Source organism: Sapajus apella, unplaced genomic scaffold (genome assembly GCF_009761245.1).
Source record: "Sapajus apella isolate SASKATOON/1434 unplaced genomic scaffold, GSC_monkey_1.0 scaffold58, whole genome shotgun sequence".
NCBI lineage: Eukaryota > Metazoa > Chordata > Mammalia > Primates > Cebidae > Sapajus > Sapajus apella.
The window spans coordinates 8,313,680-8,325,340 of NW_022436998.1; the positions used below are offsets into that span (position 1 = coordinate 8,313,680).

At 40.6% G+C, this 11,661-nt stretch overlaps 1 long non-coding RNA gene across 1 annotated transcript; it reads left to right on the top strand.

Moving 5' to 3' along the window:
• Positions 1–3,918: 3,918 nt before the first annotated feature.
• Positions 3,919–5,146, top strand: LOC116528390. The gene is made up of 2 exons (XR_004259005.1): positions 3,919–4,598; positions 4,662–5,146. It is a non-coding gene; the product is annotated as an uncharacterized LOC116528390 (long non-coding RNA).
• The last annotated feature ends 6,515 nt before the right edge of the window (positions 5,147–11,661 follow it).

Below are 11,661 nucleotides of genomic sequence, written 5' to 3' on the forward strand. Positions count from 1 at the left end.
TCCGCCTCCTGGGTTCAGGCAATTCTCCTGCCTCAGCCTCCTGAGTAATTAGCATGGCTTTTAACAGAATTCACTTGAGTGCTGTTTCTTTTCCACCATGAGGTTGGATTCTGGTCATATCAAAACGATGCAGAGACACAGCCCAAGAGTGCAATCTTTCAGAGATATATGTCAGTTAGGGTGTTAAAAAGTGGGGCCTGACAGTCATTGTCAAGACAAATGATCAGTCTCTGACTTATAACCCAGAACAGTGTTCCTGTGTCTCCTGTGCTTTAGTCACAATCATGTTCCTCTGCAGTGAGCAGGGTTACTCATCTCTCTTTGACTTGGCACCGGGACACTTGGCCATTTGTAACATTTTGCTCCTTTCTCCCAAAAGATAATGAGTTACTATGTTTCTAAATAAGGTTTTGAAAAGTTAGGATTATTTTAATCACCTTCCTCTCCAACCTGTTCTTCCTCCTGCTGGCCAGATTCATATGTGAGTGCTTGTTGTATCTTCTGTTTAACACCTACAAAATGCCTACAGAATAACTTGTTTTGGCCCTTACTTTGGTCTGGGAGTTCAGAGACTAGTGCATTGCACAGAGGGAGCCATACTAGGTTCATAAGTAGCCAGACTGCCTGGGTTGAAAAGTTCTACTGATAGTCTGTAGGACTTTGGTTAATCACTTAGCTTTTCTGAGTTTTGCTTTTCCCACCTAACAACTACCTTAATTTGTTTATATCCTGGAGCAGTGGTTCTTAAGCATTTTGGTTTTAGGACCCCTTTATACTTTTAAAAATTATTGAGGACCCCAAGGAACTTTGCTTATATGAATGATATCTAGCATATTGTGGTATCAGAATAATGGTCTAGTGGCCCCCAAGATGCATCACCTAGTTCTCAGTAGCTGTGAATATGTTGCCTTACATGTCAAAAGACAGATGTGATTAAGCTAAGGATCTTGAGGTAGGGAGCACATCCTGAACTGTCCAGGTGGGTCTTGTGTAATCATAAGAGCCCGTATAAGACTTTTAGCACTGCTGGGCTAGAGCATAGCCACATAGCTACCCCTAGCTGCAAAACACTCTGGGAACTATGGTTCTTTTTCTGGGTATCAGTTAAAAGAACTGGGGGTTCTGTTATAAGGAAGAATGAGAAAATGGATATTAAGGGATATTTTGCAATCTCAAAGACTTACCATGTCAAGATTTGATACACATGGTAGAGACAATCACAAAAATGTTAGCTTTTCTTCTTGCCCTTTTATGAGTTTGGAAAAATGGACATTTCACTCAGATTGCATCATTTAGAAATACCTATGACAAAAGACAATGACATGTAGGCAGAGGCATACTTGCAATGAGCTGCATTTTTAGCATTTGTAGATAAAGTATATGAAATATCTTTTGTTTGGTGCTCACAGGCAGCTTTGTCATATCTTGTTTGGGTCTTTTGAAATTAACAATATGCCTCCTTTCCTTTGGTAGGAGGAAAGTTGGAATTGAAGTGAGATTTAAGACTCAGCTTTGATTCATAGCTATTCTTCATGGATTTGAAAATGCATGAAGTGTGACGTTTTATTCCGGGTCATTTTGTGAATAGTCTTTGCTGCTCCCTGGCAGTGCCCTGTTGCTGAAGAATAACCCAGTTCTAGTTTCTGATGTGAAACAGCAGTTAGGATTATTTGTGCTAAAATACCTTATTATTTTTTTAAATGTACATAAATACTATGAATCAGTCTGGGCCTAAGTGGCTTAATTTTGAGCTTAATATAAAGCTGAATGCTGATTTTATTAATTGATGAATATGCATTTAATGCATTTTTAGTGCTGTCCTCATCTTTAGATACATTATTATAATAGCTTTTGAGTGAACGAGAGCTTGGAAATATTAACGTACTGTCTGGTCTGGAGCTATTATTTCAGTCTCTGGGTTAGAAGAAGCCTTTGTGTCATTCACACCAGGGACTGTGCATTTCCTAGCTAAACTGGTTTGGAACGGCAGTTTTGACTTGATATGGAGGTGGAGAGGAAACATTGAAGGTAGTTTTGAAGCCTCAAGCACTCTTAGGGGGAAGGGGCACTTGCACTTGTTTGGGAGCTACAACATGACCTTTGGGTGACCAGAAGGCTGCACCAGTGTCTGGTGACTTTCCCAAACTGGAGCTGAGAGGGGCAGTTCTACCTGCTTTGCTGTTTTTCCCAGAGGCCATTGAAAACCATCTTGCGGTCGCCAGTTTCTATTTTACTTTGTGGTTTACTGTGTTACCAGGAAGCAAGGTTCTTCTTGGTAGAAACCTTAGTGAGGACAGAGAGAGTGTAAGGAATTGGTTTAGCTGGAACTTGAGTGACTGGGGACCTGCTGGTAATTAACACTTTGCATCCAAGAAGCTCAGTGTTTTTGGAAAATAGCATTTGCTATCCACCTGAGGCATACTGCAAAAATTGCAAGTGAAACTTGTGAAAAGATGTCTCTACTTCATTTTGGGGTATATTTCAAACCACTGTCTGGGAGCTCTCAGGGCTAGCTGTCCTCAAGATTTGTAGTGGGTAAGTGTGGCTGGCTACAGGGCCCCACATCTTTCCATAGTTCATATATCACCCCAGTTACTGCAAGGTGCAAAGGCCAGAGAAAATCCTGCTGAAAAGCCAGTGGTTTTAGAAATATGAGCTGGAATAATTGTCTGATAGTTTTAAATTTGGGTTGTAAAACAATTAGTGTTTTGATCTGGGGGTCCTTGCATTTACTAATCACTAAAATATTTCTACATATGGAAGGCTCAATTAGTGCAGGGCCGAGAACAGTGTCACCTTTTCCTATCAACTGTTGGGCAGCCTGCGAACTTCTGCATAGCTGGCTCAGGAGGCATTGCAGGATGGGAGCCAGGCCTCATGGGCCTGCAAACCCAGGTTATTGCCTTGTGTACAGAGGGCCCCCAGAACACCCATAAGGTTCTGGAAATGGTATGTGACAGTTGAAATCCTTGATCTCATTTCTTATTAATTTCCTAGCTGACTTCCATAGCAGCTGTTGCAAATGCTTGCTTCTTTTTGAGTTCCTAGTCTCCCATAGCCCTGCTCTTGGCAAATGCCCATAGAAACAAAGTCATGGAGACAGAGACAGAGGCCTTTCTCTCGCTCCTTCCCGCTTCAGAGCATGTCTGCTTTTTTCCCCTGACAGGTGATAAGCTAGTTTGGTTCTGAGTGCTATCACATATGGACAAGTCTTGTTTCCTGCTCCCTCTGTCCTGCGTCTGCCCTCTCTCACGTGACCAAGCGTCCTGTTGCTATATTCAGCTACTCTATGGTATGCTTCTTGAACTAGTTATCCCTCCCCCTGCCTTTGATTGGTATCTTTCCTATTATGACCCATCTGTCTCATGGTCCACTCCCTCAAAGTCCTACTGTAGACATTGTAATCTGAAGTCATATCTTGTATGTAAACATTCATGGAATGTTTATTGTCATCTACTGTATGCATGGGAGCTGAGGGTACAGATGCTAGGATCTACAGAAATGAGTCAGACTCTTTGGGCTATTAGTATAAAATGGAGAGAGAGACATGGGACAATGGCATTAGAGATGAGTGACAAAAATATGTACAGGTTAGAAGGGGAGAGGGGCAGTGTGCCTTGAAATATTTTATATGTGTGGATCCCTCAGACAAGAGGAGAGGATCATGCTGGAGCCTAAAGTCAGTGATGGATTACTGTGTTCCCACTTTCTGATGGGATTTCATTGTGACTCATCTAGAGCAGAGGGAGACCTCTAAAACTACAAGATCTCCAATAGTAGCATTTGGCTCACTGTGGCAGGTGGTTGCAAAGAACCTTTTAAGGCATAAATAGGCCTATGGGTGTCCCTAAGGTAACATCACATGGATAATTGCCAATTCTGTATATCTTTTGGGCTAGACTCTGAGTTAAGGAGAAGATAGGAAGTCTTCAGTGACATTCTTAAGCCCTGAGCATCTTCCTTATATTCTGCTTTAAGAACTTGTTAGTTACTGTACTTGATATTCAGTGGCTCTGTGCTTGGATGTCCTGGTCCCACAGAGGACCTTGAATACCCTGTCTCAGTTTGGGCCTTACTTACAAGGACCTTCCTCCCTGTCTTAACCAGATTGTGTTTTAACCTTTAAAAAGTTCGATGTACTCACTTTTTACTTTTTGTTCATGGATAGTGTTTGTCCTTGTGTGTGTGTGTGTGTGTGTGTGTGTGTGTATCAATGAGTGAGTGAGTGAATATCTGTCATGCTCTTAATTTGTTTAAAGGCAGAAAGTACTGTTCTCTTGTTTGCTGTTTTATCCACTCTGCCTCTACTGGACCTGGCGCATAATAAAGAAAGAGTGAACAGGACAAACATTCATTCTGAAAAGTAAACTTCTCTGGCAATTGTGGTTTGTACCTAGCAGCCTGAGAATAGACAATTGGCTTTTTAATGTGATAAGGGAAAAGGTCAAAAGAAAGTCATATTCATTTACCAAAGTGCTTCCAGCAGATGATATTTATAATCTCAAAAGGGCGTTTTTAATATATAACGTGCTTTGATGGAACAAATTATATATCCTGATTGAGGTAGTTGTTATATAAATCTATATATATGATAAAGTGTGTAAAAAAAACAAACAACAAACACTATGTAAAAACTAGTGAAATCTGAACGTGGTCTGTAGTTTATTAATAGTAATAGTATTGTAAAAAAACCAAACAAACAACAAACACTATGTAAAAACTAGTGAAATCTGAACGTGGTCTGTAGTTTATTAATAGTAATAGTATTGTACACAATGTTAAGTTCATGCTTTTGATAATTGTATTGTTATTATGTAAGATACGGGAGAAGCTGGGTGAAGGATACAGGGGAACATTCTACAATGTTTGTATCTTCTATGTGAATATAGAGTTATTTCAAAATCAAAAGTTAAAAACAACACAGAGATACCACTACACACCTGTTAAAATGAATAAAAAGCAAACAAACAAAACAGAAACAGATAATACCAAGTACTAATAAAGATGCATAGCAACTAGAACTCTCTTACATTGCTGGTGAGAGTGTAAGATGATACAACCACTTTGGAAAATAGGTGGTTTCTTACAAAGTTAAATATGTACCATATAAGCTAGTAGTTTCACTCCTAAGTATTTATCCAAGAGAGTTGAAAACCTCTATTCACACAAAAATGTGTAGGCTAATACTTCTAACAGCTTTATTCATAACTGCCAAAACTGGAAAAAATGTAAATGTCCTTCAACTAATGAATGGGATAAACAATCTGGTATGCCTATCAATGGAATACTGCTCATCAGTAAGAAAGAACAACACAACTGTTTGGATGAATCTCAAATGCATTATGTTATGTGAAAGGAGCCAAACTCAAAAGAATCTGTACTTTATGATTCAATTTAAAGGACATTCTGGAAAAGGCAAAAGTTTAGGGTTAGAAAGTAGATCATGTGATAGGGGAGAAGATTGGCTACAAAGGGCATAGGGAAAATTTTGAGGTAAATGAAATGTTCTATATCTTGATTGTGGTGGTGATTACATGAGTGTGTGTCAAAACTCATTGAACTGTACACTTAAACAGTTGGATTACTGCATGCAAATTATACCTCAATAAGTCTGACTTTAAAATAAAAACAACACCAACAAAAATAAATAAATAATGATGTGCTTTGACTTAAATAACATCAAAGAATCATTGTGTTAGCTCCTTGGATAAGAATTTGTTAAGTCATTAGTTACACAAAATGCCTCATTCAAACACAAAGGTGCAGCCCTTTCAGTACTCTGGTCTCTAATTGGGCAATGGAAGTAAGTATTACTATAGAGGTGGATATTCTAATGATCTTTGTTAAACGGAATGCTGCTGGGAGGTTAAAATAAAAGCTGCTGATTCTAGCTTTAGTGGATATAGGTTTAGTATGTAAATGTATAGTCAAACCTCACTCTATCACCTCTCCCAGTTCCTTTGCTGTTAAAATAGTCATTACTAGAGAAAAGGTTGACTTTTCAGATTCTTTTTAATCTCAGCCATAACAAATGTACTGTGATATATACACACATATGTAAAACAGAGTATCAAATGTCCTACTGGAAAAACCAACATGTTTGATTTGGTGGGAGGAGGAATGCTAATTTCATCACTGTCTAATTTAAATACAACTCACAAATGTTTACAGCAAGAATTGGAGAATTCTAACTGGAAATTTGAAGCTGTTGATCTCCTAAACGGGGTCTCTTGATAATCAACATCCTTTATAAATCAAAGTCAAGATGTAATTTTGAAAGAAAGTTTAAATTCCAAACTCTTGGCTGTAATTTGTGGGGTTGAAGGATATAACTTCTATCCTTATGGGACGGATACTTCAACAATATATGTAAGATTACACAGTCTTTCCCCAACAGGAGATTTCTTGTTTATTTAAAACTGGGACTTACTAAATAGGTTTGAATTTAATGCTATCCGGTAGTCAACTCAGTTGAGCCAGCACTTACCAATAATCATTAACTACATGCCATACCTATGATGAGGTGCTGGGTTTACACAGGAAAATGAGCCCCAAGCCCTGTTTTTAAGAAAATTACCATCCATCAGCGTGGACCAAACCATGCATAGCCAGGTAAACTTCAGCATCAGGGGAGAGGAGAGCCCTAAGGAGGAAGCCACTACATAGGAGGTGACATTTGAGAGCAGAATTTGGTCTAGTGTGAAAGAGAGAAAGCCCAGGGTTTTCTGGCAGAGGCTTAAGAACTTCACTGACAACTTCTTATATTCTGGCAGTTACCCAAAAGTCTGCCCAAAAGAGGTTCTTTCCAACCACCTGCCACAGTGAGTCAAACAAACCCCACTGTTGGCGAGCCTTTACTTACAGAGGTCTCCCTGTGGTCTAGATGAGTCACAATGAAATCCCATCAGAAAGGGGGACATAGTAATCTGGCTTTTGGCTAATGTCTGGCATGACTTCCCTTTTGTCACTTGATATTTTACTGTCACACCAAGAGAGATGTTAACCCCAGTTAACTGATGAGGAGCATGAGCTGAAGCAGCTTGAGTCACTTGCCCTAGGATGCAGCTCTAGGATTCAGTCAATGTTCGACTGTGCTTGTTTTCTACTACATCCCATGTGGCCTACTGGGAGGACATGGAAACCCCGTAGAGTTATGGCCCCTGAATCTCAGTACTCAAGTGTGGTCAGCATGCAAAAATGGTAAATCTTTTAATACTCTTGAATTGTTTAGCTCTTTAAATGTTTCAGGTGCTTTTATATACATTTTCATTTGATTTTTACTTAAAAAACAACTCACAGAATGAATGACTGTGGTTTTAAATACAGCATTGTTGTCATGCAGCCACCTTTGGGGACCCGTGCATTGCTTGAGGTGGCCAGATGCTCTGGCTGAGTGACTGGAGCCAGTAGTAGGGGGTGGGTACATCTTTAATAGATCCCTTGAATTGTCCCTCATGGAACCTGTTGTGGGGGATTAAATGGTTCTCATCCTGTCCCTGACTAAGCTGAGGTTTACTGTAACCAGAGGAACCACTGGCTTGGAGCTCCTGGTTGGATCATAAATTATCTTGGGCATTGCCACTCCAGGGTGTTAGGGTATTGGGGCCTGAGGCCCCTGAAGCCATTTGGGGACTTCTCCATGAGAACTTCTTATCACTAAGTGCATGTAATTGCTGATTTAGTTTGGCTTGACAGGCTCAGTGGTCCTGGTAAGCAGTATTATTATGCTAGGCTATTGGCTGTTAGCTGGTTAATTTGGGGGAAGAAGGAGGTGGTTGGATTTTATGGTAAATTCAGTTGGATGCAAGTGATAGGATTTGCCACAGGGATCATAAAAAGGTGCTGTTCAAAGTGCAGAGGTGAATCTCATGGCTCAGGCCTGATTTCACTCATTCTGCTCTAGGTACAGGATGTGATCATGTGTGCAAAATTGTGCTTTCTGCTGCTTCAGAGTATTTGATAAAGGAATGTCCAAGCCGCCTGCGTATTTAGCCTGTTTAGCTCAGCTCAAATTGGCCTGAGTCCAGGGCCTTGGTGTTCCTGGGTTTCTGTCGCTCAGAAGAGCTGAATGGGAACTCAGAGACAAAGGGGCTTGTTGTGTAAACTCAGACCAGTGGCAGCTGCAAGAAAGAAGAGAGATAAAGTCATTCTGTTTTGCTTTTGCTCAACTCTACATAGTACTTTAGGAGTTTTATAACATTGCAGTATTCCTTAGGAAAGCTTCACTTGACACATTTATTCTCGGGCTTGTAGGGACCCTCTGTGAGGAATGGTTTGATCTGTCAAAAGGATGGCCTGACAGGGATAGGGCTGTTGGCCAGACCTAGCTACCAATGGGCTGCGTGATCTTGTGCCAGTTGCTTTTCCTCTCTGGGCCTATAAGCCTAGAGGAGCTTGGACTAGAGCAGCTGAGTGGTTCCCATTTGGTATCAGCATTCTGGTTTCATTTGGTACTAGAATACTGGGTTGTAACAGCCATACTTGACAAGGATTTTGGAGCCCGACAGTATTGCTTTCTATTCCTGGGTTGAAGCACTTATTCATTTGGATCATGGTGTGGCTGCAAAGATTCTGTTCAGTTAAGTGAGGTCATGTGCATGAAGCACCTAGCAGGGTACCTGGCACCTGGAAAGGGTGCAGCTAATGCTGGCCACTATTAACATTTAAATTATGAGGTACATGCTTGCTGCACTGTCCTTTTACTTCCTATCACAGAGTGAGTGGATCCCATTATCTTTAATTTTAAAAAATTCTGATAATTTTGGTCAAGCAGCGCATCCCTTCAATTTGCTTCTGGAGGACTGACCTGCGTGATCTTAGGAGTGAGTGGGCAGCTCTGCTTTGCTGGCTTCCCTTTTAGTGTGGGATTCTGCAATATGAAATGAAACTGAACAGAAACATGGTCTGAATGGCTCACTTAGGGACTTCATTATCTATGTACGGATTTTTCATAGCTCTGAACTTTGTTTTATTAGGAAGGAAATCTGTGTGGCATAGAAATGACATGGAAAAATGCAACTAAATTTTCTTCTAGCATGAACACAAAAGTGTGAGAAGGAAGGCTTAATTCCTTCTCCACTATTTATTGAACTCTGCTATTTTTCAGTTAATGGAGATGCAAAAATGAGTACAATCAATATGGTCCTTGCTCTCATGGAGATTAGTTTATTGGGGCAGAGCAGGCATTAAATTACAGAAATAATGATTTAATTATACTTGCGACTAGTGCTGGAAAAAGTACAGGGTATAATAAGTGTGTAACGTAGGATCTGCATGTAATGGGATGATCAGAAAACTCACCCTGGGGGAATGACTTTTAGTGAGAGGTCTGAAGGGTAAGAAGGAGAGTATAGATGGGGGAGGCAATTCTCCATGAAGAAGAATGGGAAGATGGAGTAATAGGGAGGGAGAGGAAAGATCACAGCTCAGTTTCAGTCCTGAGCAACTGGGAGAGGGCTGGTACCATCTCTGCAGGTAGAAAATGTTGGTGGATTGTGGTTTGGGTGGGAGTGGGTTCAGCCGGAGACTCTCCTTTCTCTTTAGGGGATGTTCTCCCTCCCCATATAGTGTGTTTTGCTTCCCATTCCTGAGGCCTTTGCTCAGATGGCCCCTCAGGGAGACGTTCCCTGACCACTTCAGTTACATCACCCACTCCCATCCCTGCTCCCCTGGGCTCTGCATCACCTATCACTGCCTGGTGAGTTGCTTGCTGCCAGTGAACTCCTTGAGGGCAGAGGTCTTTGTTTTTCTCTGCTGTATCCATAGCACCTAGAACAGTGCCTGGCATATTGGAAGCCCTCAGTAAATACTTTGGTTATGGTTTTTGTGGTCCTTTTCAAACTTGAGTGACTTTTTAAATTAACCTGAGGCTGGAGAAGAGAAGGGTGTAGGATTACTGTTCATTTGACATATCAGGTCTTTTTTATTTTAAGGTAGGAAGAGTAGAAAAGATGGATTTTCTTCTTCTTTAAAAAAATTCAGTGTTAGACATGATAGAACAGAGCAGCTAGAAAAATGTTTGAATATTAGTTCTTTGCTCATTATAAATTGGTGTAAAAATCTAGCCCTCCGTCTGATATTGACTAGGTTTTTGTGCCAAATTATAACCCATTGTAATTCCTCTAAACTAATTGTTTCTATGGGAGGAGCTGTTGACTTTTTAATTTAATTTGATTTAATTTTTATTTATTTTTGAGACAAGGTCTCACTCTTGTCACCCAGGCTGGAGTGCAGTGGTGCAGTCATAGCACACTTTAGCCTCTACTTCCCAGGCTCAAGCCATCCTCCCACCTCAGCCTCCCAAGTAGCTGGGACTATAGGCACACACTACCACACTCAGCTAATTTTTGCATTTTTTTTTTTTAAATAGAGATGGGGTTTCTTCGTGTTACCCACGCTGGTCCCAAACTCCTGACCTCCTGCCTTGGCCTCCCAAAGTGCTGGGGTTACAGGCATGAGCCACTGTACCTGGCTAAGCTGTTGACTTTTTGATTGTATCTTTTTACTTACTGGGGAATGGTAGGAAGGCTAAGATCAAAACTTTATTGAAAGAGAAATTTGAGGGCAGCATTCAATAAAAACAATGTTAGAGATATTTTTGGGTCTTTGGGTCTCTGTATAGCTAGGAATAATAATTCAGAAATGTTTTTCTAAATCTTTTTGACTTCTAGAAATAAGTGAACTGCCATTACTTTTAAAAAAAAATCTACAGGATTGATGTTTCTGCAGGAGGCTGTGTATATAGTGGTTACAAGTATAGCTATTAGAGTTAGGTATCTGTTTAAATCTCTGCCTCTCCCTCCCTATTACCCTATCTTCTTATCCTTCTTTCTGGAGACTTGCCTTTTGTCACTTACTACTTGTATGAGCTTTCACAATTACTAAACTTCTTTCTTTAAAATGAATATTATAAAAATTATATTATTTGGGGATTAAGGTAAATATTGTTATACCATATTATACCATTTATAAGCTAACATAACTGATGATGATACTCAATGGGATATAAAGGTAGAACTGTCTTAAGAAAGCTAAGTGTTATAAAATATAATTAGTCCAATCCAGTGTTCTCCAAGCTACTTAAGCTTAAGAATCTCCTCAGGGCGCTTATTAAAAATAGAGATTCTCAGGCACCACCCAGCCTTACTGAATCAGCTCTCCAGGGGAGGGGCCTGGGAGCCTAGCAAGGTAGGTAGGGTGATGACACACCCTGGGTTTTCTGAGCCTGTCCTGGTTTCAGGTACCCTGCATGATGAATTCCAGATGTCTGTCTATACTTGTCAGACTGTGTCCCAATTTGCAGACAGGAACCATGGTCACTGTTTATGTAGGCCATCTTATTCAGAATCTTCTCTTGCATCAGTGCAGGAAGAACATGCTTCTAAAACACTAGAGGATGTGTAGCTACAAAGCCGCATAGTGTCAGTGAGTGTAAGTCACTCAGCTAGCCTGGCCTTCATTTTTTTCTCTGTACAAAACTTTTATGATGTTGATAATCTGCTCTGTTAAGCGCAGACAGTGACGTGGTCAACATATTTGACAGCCCTCTGTCTTGCCCAGTCTCTCAGGCCCTAGTGACATCAGGCTGTCAGAGTGACAGTGCCTGTGGATTGTGTCTGCATGGGGCAGTGAACCCTACCCTTTGTTGTCTAAGGCCAAACC